At 45.0% G+C, this 13399-nt stretch overlaps 1 protein-coding gene and 1 non-coding gene across 4 annotated transcripts in view; one reads left to right on the top strand and one right to left on the bottom strand.

Moving 5' to 3' along the window:
- Nucleotides 1-13399, top strand: part of LOC121456275 (WAS/WASL-interacting protein family member 2) — a 33050-nt gene that overhangs the window by 2452 nt on the left and 17199 nt on the right. Inside the window, exon 2 of one of the 3 annotated variants that reach the window (XM_041664303.1) lies at nucleotides 10312-10440. The exons of 1 other annotated variant lie outside the window; for it this stretch is intronic. The gene's annotated coding sequence lies outside the window, so the exon portion shown is untranslated. Of the gene's footprint in view, nucleotides 1-10259; nucleotides 10441-13399 lie in introns of all 3 variants that reach the window. One more of the 3 variants, XM_041664302.1, reaches the window with a different exon arrangement.
- Nucleotides 3385-3491, bottom strand: LOC121457247. Its single transcript, XR_005975739.1, has one exon. It is a non-coding gene; the product is annotated as a U6 spliceosomal RNA (small nuclear RNA).

Raw genomic sequence — 13399 nt, 5'->3', positions numbered from 1 at the left:
CCCTGTTCTCTAGAAGGGAATACCATCACATGGTCCTGCTCGACTTTAGCCCTCTGAACTGCTCCCCTGCACACTTGAGTGTGTTATTCCTGTTGCCCTCAAGTAATTCTGAAGTTCATGGGCTGTTAGTTCAGGCTGTTCTAGGAAACCCTCGTCTTCACACCAGCTTCAGGAGGAGCTGCCGGCATGAAGTGTGCCCGCATATTTGGAGATAAAAACCTGTGGAATAGGGCCGGGCGATGGTGGCGCACGCCTTTAATCCCAGCACTCGGGAGGCAGAGGCAGGCGGATCTCTGTGAGTTCGAGACCAGCTTGGTCTACAAAGCTAGTTCCAGGACAGGCTCCACAGCCACAGAGAAACCCTGTCTCGAAAAACCAAAAAAAAAAAAAAAAAAAAAAAAAAAAAAAAAACCTGTGGAATAGTGTGCTGCTGGGTTTTCGTTTTGTTTGTTTGTTTTCTTGAGACATAATTTCCCTGTGTAACTCTGGCTGTCCTGGAACTTGCTCTGTAGACCAGGCTGGGCTTGAATTTAGAGATCTCCCTGCCTCTGTCTCCCGAGGTGGGGTTAAAGGCATGTGCTAGGGGACTGGAGAGATAGCTTACCGGTTAGAACACTGGCTGTTCTTCCAGAGGACCCGGGTTCAATTCCCAGCAACCACATGGCAGCTCACAACTGTTGGAAACTCCAATTCCACGAGATCTGACATCTTCACACCAAAGCTATTAATAAAGAAATAAATTATGTTTAAAAAAATAAATAAAGGCACGTGCTACCACTGACTGGCTTTTTTACTTTGTTCTTCAGAGGATTTTGCTCTAACTTATAGAAGCTCAGGGCTATTGCAATGACCTGTTTCTTTAGCACAATGATGTTCAGTTTTTCCTGTCCTGTCACATTTTCCCATTGTTCTGCTTCAACTAGGCCTAAGTGGAAAGTGGCAAGTCACCTCCCCCTTCTTCTAGTGGGCATCCTGTCCGTGTCACAGCTTGATGCCACCAAAATGAAAGGATCCTTGACTGCTTCAAATGCGGAGGGTGACAGAAGCTGAGCTGGTTTTCTTAGCCAGAGAATGGCCTCTGTCAAAGCAGAGAATAGTTGCAGAGATACAAACTGGGACCTTGAAGCTGTGACTAACATTTTGGCGACATGCGTCCATTTGCCAAATGATTCCTTTTCTTAGGAGTATGACTGTCGATCTCTTTCTCAAAGTAAGCTCTTGTTAGCTGTTCTCACACAGCTCCCAAGCAGAAGCTGGCAGAGTTCTGGTTGACTGACTGTCTCTTTCAGGATATAGGCCTTGGATTAGAGTGCATGGGGCGTTCCACATCAAAGTGAAGTTCACTGGTAGATCTCAGGAACTGCTCTGCTGGGAAACAGAGGCAGATTCTTCGCTCAATGTTTTGGCAATTCTTCATTTATCTGGTGATTAACTGTAGATTCATTGCATTTGTTTAACTTTGCAAGGCCAGGGCACTGAGGAAACAGCGTTTCAAGCTTTCTGTGTTCTCGCTCCCATATCTCTGAGTTGATGAACCTTATAGGCTAAAGTTAGGAACATATCAACCTTTCCTTTGCTTTTTTTTTTTTTTTTAATCCATCAGTGCTTGGGATTGAATCTAGGACTTCATGTGTGCTAGGCAGGTGCTCTACCACTGAACAACACCCCCAGTCCCAGTAAGTGTTTACTGGCCTTATCTGTGACAAGGTAGTGAAAAATGTCACTGGACAATGATGTTGCATGCCTTTCGATTCCAGGACTTGGGAGGTCTGGAGACAGGTAAATCTCTTGAGTTCAAGGCCAGCCTGGTCTACAGAGCAGGACAGCCCGGGACTGTTACACAGAGAAACTCCATCTCGAAAAACCAATAAATAAATAATAATTTAAAAAAAGATATTGATGCCGGGTGGTCGTGGCATGCGCCTTTAATTCCAGCACTTGCGAGGTAGAGGCAGGCGGATCTCTGTGAGTTTGAGGCCAGCCTGGGTTACAAGAGCTAGTTCCAGGACAGGCTCCAAAGCTACAGAGAAACCCTGTCTCGGAAAAAAACAAACAAACAAACAAAAAAAGATATTGAAAACATGTTAAATATAAGGTAGATGTGGTAGTTCCGGCACTTGGGAGGCTGAGGATGGCTGCACATTCAAGTCCAGCCTGGGCTACAGAGCAAAAACTAGTTCCAGGACTGGTGCCAAAGCTACTGGAAAACCCTGTCTTGAAAAAATAACAACAACAACAAAAATGTTTGAGATCAGGCCTCACTCTGTAGTACTTTAGAGTTCCAAGTTCCTAACACTTTGAGATGTGGCTCACAACTAACTCCAGATCCAGGGGATCCAGCTGCACCTTTTGGATACTATGGGTATTTACATGTGTGGCGTGCACTCGCCTTTGGGTGACACACAATTTTTTGTTTTGTTTTGAAACAGGGTTTCTCTGTGTAATAGCTCTGGCTGCTGTAGAACTCGCTCTGTACACCAGGCTGTTTTCAAACTCAGAGATCCACCTGCCTCTGCCTCCCAAGTGCTGGGATTAAATGCGTGCACCACCACCTTTGGGTGACACACAACTTTTAAAAGAGAAATAAAGATGAAAATGGTGTTTGCAAATTTTATATGTTAAATTGTGTTGAGGCTTGTTTATAATCCCAGTATTGAGGAGGTGGAAACAGATGAATCAGGAGTTCAAGTCCAAGGCCTTTGTTCAAAAAAACAAATAAAATTTGCATTTTAATTAAGTAATACAGGTCTGGAGAGATGGCTCAGAGGTTAAGAGCACTGACTGCTCTTCCAGAGGACCTGGGTTCAATTCCCAGCACCCACATGGCAGTTCACAACTGTCTGTGACTCCAGTTCCAGGGGACCTGACACCAATGGCAAAATACAAATGCACATAAAATAAAATTAAATAAATAAGTAATGCAAATTCAAATGGCAACAAATAAATTATGTGGCATGTTGGCTCATGCCTACAATATCAGCACTCCAGAGGCAAAGGCAGAAGGGTTTCATTTGAGCTAGCATGGGTTGAAGGTTAGCTTGAGTGGTACAGCAGGACCCACAGACTGCATGTAGCTCAGTTCTAGGACAGTTGCCTAACAAGTGCGAGGAGGAGGCCCTGAGTCCCGTTCCCACCATTGGGGTGGGAGTATATAATATGCTCTACCTTTTTGGCTTGCCGTCAGCTCAGTTTACTTGGTCCATCTTTACAGGGGTTGTGAACTGCCTGATGTAGGTGCTGGGAATCCAATTCAGGTCTTCTTGCAAGAGCAGTGTGTGCTCTCAATGGCTAAGCCATCTCTGCAGCCTGAGGCCACAGTTTTTAAAACCAGTGTAGTACACACTGTTAATACTACTACATCTTTTGTTGTTTTTTCTTGTTTTTTAACACATGGACTACTTCACAAATTCGCATGTCATTTTTGTGCAGGGGCAATGCTGATCTTCTCTATATTGCTCCAATTTTAGCATATGTGCTGCCAGTTCGAGCATGCGTCTTTTGTTTTTGAATCTGTTTTGGTCATTATTCCCCATTAGTGATAAATAGATTTGTTCTGTCCTGATACAGATTCAGACTTTTCTGTCTTTTATAAACTAAGCTCCCAAACATTACCACAACTTAGAGTTTTTCTACCAACTGAACTATAGCTCAGCCCTTAGCTATTAAGAATAAACTGCATGTGTATGCATGGTTGCTCACCCATGCCTGTGGAGGACTGAAGAGGTTGTCAGAGTCTGTCCAGCTGGAGCTACAGGTGGTTGTGAGCCGGCCAGTGGGGAAGCTGGAATTCAATTGGGTCATGTGTAAAGACAGCAAGTACTCTTAACAGTGGAACTGTCTCTCTAGCCCCTTGTTTTGTTTTCTTAAGGCAGGGTCTTGTAGTTCAGGCTGACCTTTTTGTTTGGTCCTTTTGGTTTTTAGTTTTTCAAGACAGGGTTTCACTGTTTAGTTTTGGCTATCTTGGAACTCGCTTTGTAGGCCTCGAACTCACAGAAATCCTCCTGCCTCTGCCTCTGCCTCTGCCGGGATTAAAGGCATGTGCCACCACTGTCCGGCCAGGCTGGCCTTTAAGTGTGTGCCGCTATGCTCAGTTTTTTTTTTTTTAAAACATGTTTTCATTTGAAGTAATTTTGAAGCTCATGGAAAATAAGGAGTTTCCCTTAGTGTGCCAGCGCTGTGCTGCATGGTAGAGATAGAGCCGAGAACAAATTGACGGAGTCTTTGCCTTGCGACAGTTGTGCTCTAGTGGAAAGGACCTCCACTAAAGAACTGGTTAATGTTGCCGGTGGGCCTTGTGCAGGTAGCTGTTGGGGAGCCCAGGCAGTTAGGGGGGACCATGGAGGAACTGAGGGAGGAAGAAAAGGCTGACTGAGGGGACGGTCCTAGGGAAGGAGTTTGTTTTGAGGAAAGAAGGTTCTCAGAGCTGGTGCCTGGTGAAAAGTGGAGAGGTCAGAGGCTAGAGGATGTGGGCTTTCCTGGAAGATCAGGTAGGTACTCCAGTTAGCTCACTAGTTCATGTTCAGGGCCTCAAGCAGGCTAGCCCAGTCTCTGCCTCTGAGCTGTACCCCAACTGCCGCTTCCGAGAATTTTGAACTCAATGTCAGGATACTTCCAGGTAACCTTCTATGTGCTAGTTTGCTGCTATGGATGCTGAAGTTGTCTGCATCATAATGTTTGGATCTCATTTTCCATCAGAATTTCCCTTAATGAAGCCTGTTCCTTTAGTCTCCCTTCCCCCACCCCCATTCCCCCACCCCTGTCTTGTAAATTAAGCCTGGTTGGCAGGGCTAGGTTTTCAGATTACTGGGGCACAGTCTTTAGGTTATGGGGGATGATAATTGTTAGTTTGCTATTGAGGAGACAAAGGATCTGTATTTGTAGGGCGTTATGACAGCTTTGGGAGTCTTCCTGGGGCCGAGGAGAGAATCCAGATGTTCTTATGAACTGCTGTGAATAGTGTTCTGTCATCTGGTCATTTGGGTCGTGTGTCTGCACAGGACACATAAGTTTTGCTGGGCCTGCAAGCGAATGAGTCCCCTGAGGGGAGGCTGTCATGCCCGAGTATGAAAGGATTTTTACCTGAGACATTGTATTTACTAGTGTGCTGACTTTTGCTCAGAAGTTCCACATTCAAAGCCCAGATGACGGTCCTGTTTGATTGAGCACTTTTCTTATGTAATTGGATCAGCTTGCCCTGCTTTCATAACTTCAAGTAGACTTGATTGAGCAGCCTATCGCTGGTGATCAAGGAATGACAATGTGCGAGTTTTTCTAGCATTTCAACGCAAAGCATCTGCATTTCTGGTGGCTCAAGGGTATTAGAATGTGAGAGAAGAAACTTCAACAAGGAATGTCACAGCGCTGTTATTAGAGTGTCTGTGGTGAGTTGAGACTTAATACATTCTGTTTGAAATGAGGCATGACACCTCTCGGTGTGTGAAGTCTGATCAGTGTTTCATGGCCTTTTCTTGTGGAGTCTGTCATCGGGTTGTCTTCGTTTCTTTGTATGTGCTTTTCTGCTTTGTGTTTAGGATATGCACATGAAGGAAGCTCTGATGGAGATGGGCAGCTAGTTATGATATGGCTAGTTTACTGTGCCAGTACTGTTTGCCAGTCAGTGACGAGGTGTCTAACTTTCTTGTTTGTAATAGATTTTTTTCCCCCAAGTTTTGGCTGGCCTTGACCCCTGGATCTTGTTTTCAGTGTAATGTTACTATTAAAATAATAATAATAATAATAATAATAATAAAAACAGTACCAGGCAGGGGTGGAACACGCCTTTAATCCCAGCACTTGGGAGGCAGAGGCAGGCGGATCTCTGTGAGTTCGAGGCCAGCCTGTTCTTTTTTTTTTTTTTAAAGATTTATTTATTTATTATGTATACAACATTCTGCCTCCTTTTATGCCCGCATGCCAGAAGAGGGCGCCAGATCTCATTCCAGATGGTTGTGAGCCACCATGTGGTTGCTGGGAATTGAACTCAGGACCTGTGGAAGAGCAGCCAGTGCTCTTTACCACTGAGCCATCTCTCCAGCCCCAGCCTGCTCTTTAGAATGAGTCCTAGGACAGCTAGGGCTACACAATGAAACCCTGTCTTGAAAAACAAAAACAAACAAACAAAAATTTATTTAAAAAAATAAGTCCTAATGTTATCTATGTTGGCTTCAAATTTCTAGGCCTAAGCCATTTCCTGTTTCAGTCTCCTGAATACTTGGGACTATGGTTGTGTGTCACTACACCCAGTTTGGTCATGATTTCCTTTAGTGTGCTGGAGGTTGCTCACATATTTGGCCTCTGATAGAGTGAGTGCTGAGGTCACTGATTACCCTGTGGTTACACCCAGACTGTGGCACAGATCCAGGTCACCATTGGTAGCCTGACTCCATTAGAGATTTACAGGAGACACAGGTGCTAACGTCCATTTAATTTTTCTTTCCTGTTGGTGAGCACTGCAGGTGATGAGCTGTGGTGCGTGTGTAGGGGTTGGAGGCCATCTTTACGGAGTGGTTTCTTCCACCATTCTTGGGTTCCAGGAATCAGACGTAGGTTGTTGGGGTTGAGGGGCAAGCACCTTTACCTGCGGTGCCACTTTGCTGGCTTTCACAGGTTTCGGTGGGAAGTAAACTTTTTTACTCTATTTATTTGGTTTGGTGACAGATCTAACATTGGCTTTCTCTGTGTAGCACTAGCTGTCCCAGGACTTGCTCAGAAGATCAGGCAGACCTCAAACTCAGAGATCTGCCTGACTCTGCCTCCCAAGTGCTGGGATTTTTGGCCTTTATTCTTTTTCTTTTTTTAAAATTTAACTTCTTTATTGACTCTCTGGGAGTTTCACATCATGAACCCTGATTCTGCTTACCTCACGGTCCCGTCCCCCCATATCCTCCCCTCACCCCTGCCATGCTCCATCACAAAAGAAAACAAAACAAAGTAAGCAAGCAGGCAAAAGCAAAAACAACGCCCCCCAAACAAAACAAAAGCAACAACAAAAATCTCTTGCTTCTCCTTCTTTTCCACCCCTCCATCTCTTCATTGGTCCTGGTAGCAATGGGACTTTGGTGTATCATGCAGTATATCCCTTTGCCCCATTAGCTTTACTTAATATTCAATGCAGTGAGTCACTGGTCTGGTTCAAGGCCTCTGGTTTCTGGTACACCACCATCACTGGCTCCTCACCAGAACGCCTCTAGGACATCCTGTGGCCGCCCCAAGTCTTGGAGATCCTGTGGGTATCGTTCCACAGGACCAATCCCTTCACACACTCCTGCAGGTCCTAGATGGAGTAGATGCTAGGGTGGGCCTGGGTGGTAGCCGAGCTGATCAGTCCAGGCTACTGGGGCCACCCCTCAGGAGAAGGGACAGAGTCAGCTCCCCTACATGCATGCCCTTGTGGTTGGTTCAGCCTCCCCTGTGGTGAGGGGTGGGAGTGCAAGGGCCAGCTCTCTTGCTTAATGTCCAGCAAGAGACAAGGCCAGCTTTCCCAGGGTCATCAAAGGGCATGGCCGGCTCAACCTGGCCCTCTGATTTCATCTCGCATGGTTCCTAAGGCTTCCTGAGGTGACACAGGCCACAGACATCAACGCAGACCCAGACATGGCCCTCAGCAGCATCTTGGGCCTGGATGGCATCCTGGCTCTGGGTGGAAGGAATGGCCACTCAGGCAGGAATGGTTCAGACTGTGATTGGGCCTCTATGTGACCTTTGGTAGCAATACAGGACGTGGACTTCAGCACACACCTCAGCTGCAGTAACATGGTCCTTGGCGACAGATGGCTCTGGATATCACCCCACCCCAGTGGCATTATGCTTTTAGCCATTATTCTTATGAGGTAGTTGTTTATACCCTTTCTTCTTAAAACATGGTCACAAATACACACGTAATTAAAAATAAAAAACGAAAACTAAACTAAAAATGCTGGGAGCAGTGACTGGTGAGCTGGTTCGGTGGGCAAATGCACTCGCTGCCAAAACTGACAGTCTGAGCTCCGTGCCCAAAGCCTGCACAGGGGGAGAGCCCTGACTCCCCAAGTTATCCTCTGGCCTCAGAGTGCACCTATGGCAAATACACTCGGACCCCCATACCTACACTGTGGAACACACACACAATGAATAAATGGGGTGACAGTCGCTATGTAACCCAGGCTGGCCTCAATTTTTCTTTGTAGCTGAGGAAGACCTTGAACTTCTGCTCCGCCTGCCTTCACCTCCCAGGCAGCCATGCCCAGGTTGTTGTCTCATCTTTGGTTTTTCGAGACAGGGTTTCTCTGTAGCTTTGGAGCCTGTCCTGGAACTAGCTTTTGTAGACCAGGCTGGCCTTGAACTCACAGAGATCCACCTGCCTCTGTCTCCTGAGTGCTGGAATTAAAGGCATGCTCCACCATGGCCAGCTTGAGTTTCTTTATTTAACAGATATCCTAAATGTGACTTAGTACAGGTGAGCTCAGAAACCCCGCTCCAGAAGAGCTCTCTGTAAACATTGGTACCCCTTACATCTCTGGGGAAAACTAGGGCTTTCCCTGGTATTTCCTTTATATTCAGATGGTTTCAATCTGCTTAGTTTTGGTCTTTTTGTCTTTTGGGTTGGATTTCTAAATTAGAATATGTGTCTTTTAGCTGACGAACTCCCTTCTTCCCAAGAGTGCTCCCCCCGACTTGAGGAATTTATTCAGGTAATTCTTTAGTAAAGGAGCGAAGTCAGTCTCCTAAATCTAGACCCTCCCTAGTTGTAAAGCTGACTGATGGTAATAAATTTTTGCTGTATGACTCCATTTTTCTTGCCAATATATCTAAGCGCCCTGGTTGCTGGGAGATGTGGGTGGGGAGGAAATATTAATTATGAACATTGAGCTACTCTGTCATTTAACTGTAAAATTCAGGACCGTGCTAATGTCTCTGGTGAAATGGAACACATGTAAATCATCTGCCTTGGGTTTCCACATCTTTTTGGAGATGACAATGCACTGAGATTTTGAAGTTGGATTTTTTGGTTTTGGAGACAGGGTCTCAAGTTCCCAGTCCTTCTGCCTTTACCTCCCAAGTGCTAGGATTGTAGACATGTGCCACGAAACCTGGCTTTGAGGTTTGTTTTTAACCATGACCATATGAAGGGCACATTTGCGTCTCCCATCTATATGGGAAAAGAACCGCTCTGTCCTTTACTGCTAGTCAACAAATCAGCTGGAAATATATTTGCAGCTGGCTATTCCTTGGATGCTGTCAATTGCCTGGAGGTCAGGAGCTGTGTAGTACTTGTTAATGTTGTGGAGGCCGAGTGTACCACCGTAGTGACCAGTTCTTGGATATCCCTGTGTCTGTTAGTTAGCCACGTTGACTCTGGCATTGGGTGCGTTTTCATCTTCTGATGGGTAGCTTTATAGAAACAGCTCTATGTTTTATGTATTTTATTTTTTGCTGAGGAATAAACCCAAGGCTGTGTGCATACTCTACTGCTGGGCTCAGTGGTAGAATATGCACACAGCCTTGGGTTTTCTAAAATTTCAATATTAAGATTTTGTGTGTGTGTGCAGTGTGTGCAAGTGCAGGCATACATGTGGAGCCCAGAGGGCAACTTTTGCGAGTCAATTCCCTTTTCCCACAGTGGGTTCCGGGGCTTGAACTCAGGTTGTCAGGCTTTTGTGGCAAGTACTTTTACCTGCTGAGAAATCTCCTGGGCTCATTCCATCCTAGACTCTTTCCAAAATGCTTTTACAAGTTATGTTTGAACAGTTTGGATAAACAAAGTTGAAAAACTACTATTGAACAAAAAGTGTGACTGTCTCGTGCTTCCCTACTGGCTGTTTTAACTACCACCGATTTACTGCAGCTAATATTGTATTTTGTGTTTCTCTGTTGCAGAACTGGATTGTCCCTTTGCTTTGAGGAGCGGAGTGTGGTAGGGCTGGAGGGTTTAGTGAGGTCACTCCTGATGTGTTTGGGGTGCTGTTCAGACATTTAATTTACAGTTTCTCTTGCATTAGTTGTCTCTAGTCTTCATTATCATGAAGCCATTCTTTGCACTGTGGTTGTTTAATTGAATGTGAATATGGATGTCTCCTTGTTTATCATCCTTTTAGATAAGTCTTATCTTCTGGACTTTCCTGTATCTAGAAATAACCTAATATTTAGACATAGAAAATAAGTAGACATCTGCATTTACATTTTGGAGTTTAAAAAATAATCCAGGGCAAGAAGAGAAAGCTCCTTATGGGGAAAAAAGCCAACTGGTTGATTGAGCTGTATCTGTTTTGTTTTGGTTTTAGGTAAGGTTTCCTGTCGTCCACCCAGCCATCTCCCTCTTCCTCCCACGTGCAGGGGTTACAGGTGTGCTGCATGTCAGCTATCGTGCTTCTTAGAACTCTGGAGAGCCACTGTCCTGGAGTGAAGGAGCCAGCTGTGGTGTGTACCTGTGATCTCAGCACTCAGGAGGCAAAGGCAGGAGAGGTAAGGACTCAGGGTCATCATTGTCTACATCGAGTTCAGAGTCAGCCCCATATATTTGAGACTGCTCATCCATCCATCCATCCATCCATCCTTCCATCCATTTTTTTTTTTTTTTTTTTTTTTTGAGGCAGAGTCTTCACTGGGTAGCACTGACTGGCCTAGAAGTTGTTGTCTACCTGCCTCTGTCTCTAAGCGCTGAGATCAAAGGCATGCACCAACACTATTGGCTAGAACTTTGCTTTAAAAAACAAAACTGCCAGGGGGGCAGGAGAGATGGCTCAGCAGCGGTTAAGAGCATTGCCTGCTCTTCCAAAGGAACTGAGTTCAATTCCCAGCAACCACATGGTGGCTCATAACCATCTGTAATGAGGTCTGATGCCTTCTTCTGGTCTGCAGGCATACATACAGACAGAACATTGTATACGTAATAAATAAATAAATATTAAAAAAAAACCTGCCCATACATGTCTGTGTTAGACTACCTAAGGCTTTTAGTTTAAATATTTATGATAACTATTTGATTTTTAACTTCTTTCTGGGCCAATTAGGCTTGCTATACAGTTAAATTTATATGATAAAAAATTGACTATAGTTGCGAGGGGGGGATTCCTTTCATGAAATCACCTTGGGATTTTTTTTTTCTTTTTTTTTCCTTTTGAGACAGGGTTTCTCTGTGTACCCTGGCTGTCCTGGAACTAGCTCTGTAATCCAGGCTGGCCTTGAATTTAGAGATCTCCTGTGTCTGCCTCCCTCTCTGGGATTAAAGGTGTGCACCACCACTGCCCGGCATTTCCAGACATTTGACTGATCGGAGCTTCAGAAAAGAACTGGCACCTGCTCTTGAGAGAGGAGAGCTCTGCACTATATGACTGTACAGTGCAGAATGGCATGAAAGGCGCTCTGCCTGATTCGCTGTATTTTAGAGACAAACAGTAGGACTGCCTTAGTGGGAGCTGTCTCCAATCTGAGCTAGAACACAGGATGTATGTGGTTGATTCTATGTGGACATCAGTTCTCAAGTTAGTCCGGGAACCAGTTTGGTTCCTGTTGTTGGGTAGTCTCCTGGAGAGATAGGTGTGCCCATATGCGGGCCGCTCCTACTCTTCCTGTATCGAGGTTCTTCGTCCTGGGTACTGGATGCCATTACACCACTGTGCTAAGGACTCCTGATTTCCCAACTTTATTGTTGTTGTTGTGTTCTTTTGGGCTATTTTGAAACTTGGTTTCACGATACAGCCCTGGCTGGCCTAAATTTCCTGTGCAGGGCATGCTGGCCTCAAACTTAGAAATCTATCTGACTCTACGTGAGAGCTAAGCTTAAAGTCATGCACCACCATATCAGACCTTGATTGTTTTTTAGGAGCAATCTTAAAGGGCAGATAGACAGGCAGGCACATTCTACGTGGTGACTTTTAACCCTAGAAGGCTTATAAGTAGTGCCTGGTTATCCATTGTCCTTAAGGTAAGAAGTTGTGTTGTATCTGTGGAATTAGTGAGCTGATGTAATTCTGTTTGGCCTTGAAGCGGGGGAAGCTGTTGCTTCCTTCAGGCTTCTTCAGCAGTATTGATGTTGGCCAGAGAGGGACACTTCTGGATTTGGAGAATGACCCCTTCAATTTATTTTAAATTTATGCTTTTCCCTGATGATAGGGATTTGATTTATGAAAATTTACTATTTTTGATTAATATTTTAGTGAAGCTGAGCATTTGTTCAGGGGCATTGAATGAGACGGGGTCCTGTTTTGCCGAGGTTGGTCTTGACCTCCTGGGTTTAGGCGATTTTCCTCCCTCAGCTTCTCAGGTGGCTGGGACATCGCTCCTCCTAGCGTATTTTGATAAAATACGACCAAAGGATTAGATCTCGAGTAAAGGGAGATTGTCGCGCTCAACTTTGAGACCAGAAATGAATTGGTATTTCCTTTGGAGAGGGGCTAAAACTCTGTGTGCACGTGCACATGAGTGTGTGTGTGTATGTGTGTACACATATGTGTATTTGTACTTGTGGAAGGACAATTTGAATGTCCTTTTTCTAAAAAAAATATTTATTTATTTTGTATACAATATTCTGTCTACGTACATGCCTGAAGAGGGCACCAGACCTCATTACAGATGGTTGTGAGCCACCATGTGGTTGCTGGGAATTGAACTCAGGACCTTTGGAAGAGCAGGCAATGCTCTTAACCGCTGAGCCATTTCTCCAGCCCTGAATGTCCTTTCTTAAGAATGCTGTCCACCTTATGTAGAGTCAGAGTCTCTCACTGGCCTAGAACTTGTCAATGCCTAGGCTGGTTCCTCCTGTCTTGTCTCCTTAGCACCAGATTTATAAGTGTGCCACCACACCAGCTCTGTCTGTCTGTCTGTCTGTCTTTTTGAGACAGGGTTTCTCTATGTTGCCCTGGCTGTCCTGGAACTTGTTCTGTAAACCAGGCTGGCCTCGAACTCAGAGATCTGACTGCCTCTGCCTCCCAAGTGCTGGGATCAAAGGTGTGCACCATTACTGCCTGGCTAATACCCAGCTTTTTAAATATTGGTTCTGGGGACTGAACTTGTCACATATTACTAGCTATCTCCAAAGCCCCTCCTGGGATGTGTGTGAGTCAGAAGGCAACTTGTTGGAGCCTTTTTTTTTTTTTTTTTTTCCTAAGCTGTGTTGGCCCTAAGGATTGAACTCAGGTTGTCAGGTTTGGAGGCAAATGTCATCTCATCACCCCACCACTTTGTTTTGAAGTGAGTGTAGATGTCGTCCTCCATGAAAACTCCCTGTCCAGACATCTCTGTGAAGCAGATAGTCTGTTGGATATCACACAGGCAGGAGTTGGGGTTGGAGATTTCCAGTCAACTTTCTGATCAGTTCTACTCTCCTGCAGCTGTTCTTGGTCTTTGGATCTCTCCTCTTTCCTTCCTTCACTCCAGGACATTGAAAGACTATTAAAATGACTTCTTATTAACAGTGAATTAT

The sequence above is a fragment of the Microtus oregoni genome, unplaced genomic scaffold (genome assembly GCF_018167655.1).
Source record: "Microtus oregoni isolate MIOR12 unplaced genomic scaffold, Mior012 000015F_ref0000493, whole genome shotgun sequence".
NCBI lineage: Eukaryota > Metazoa > Chordata > Mammalia > Rodentia > Cricetidae > Microtus > Microtus oregoni.
The sequence above is the reverse complement of the archived record's forward strand: the minus strand, read 5'-3'. Positions and strand labels throughout refer to the sequence as shown.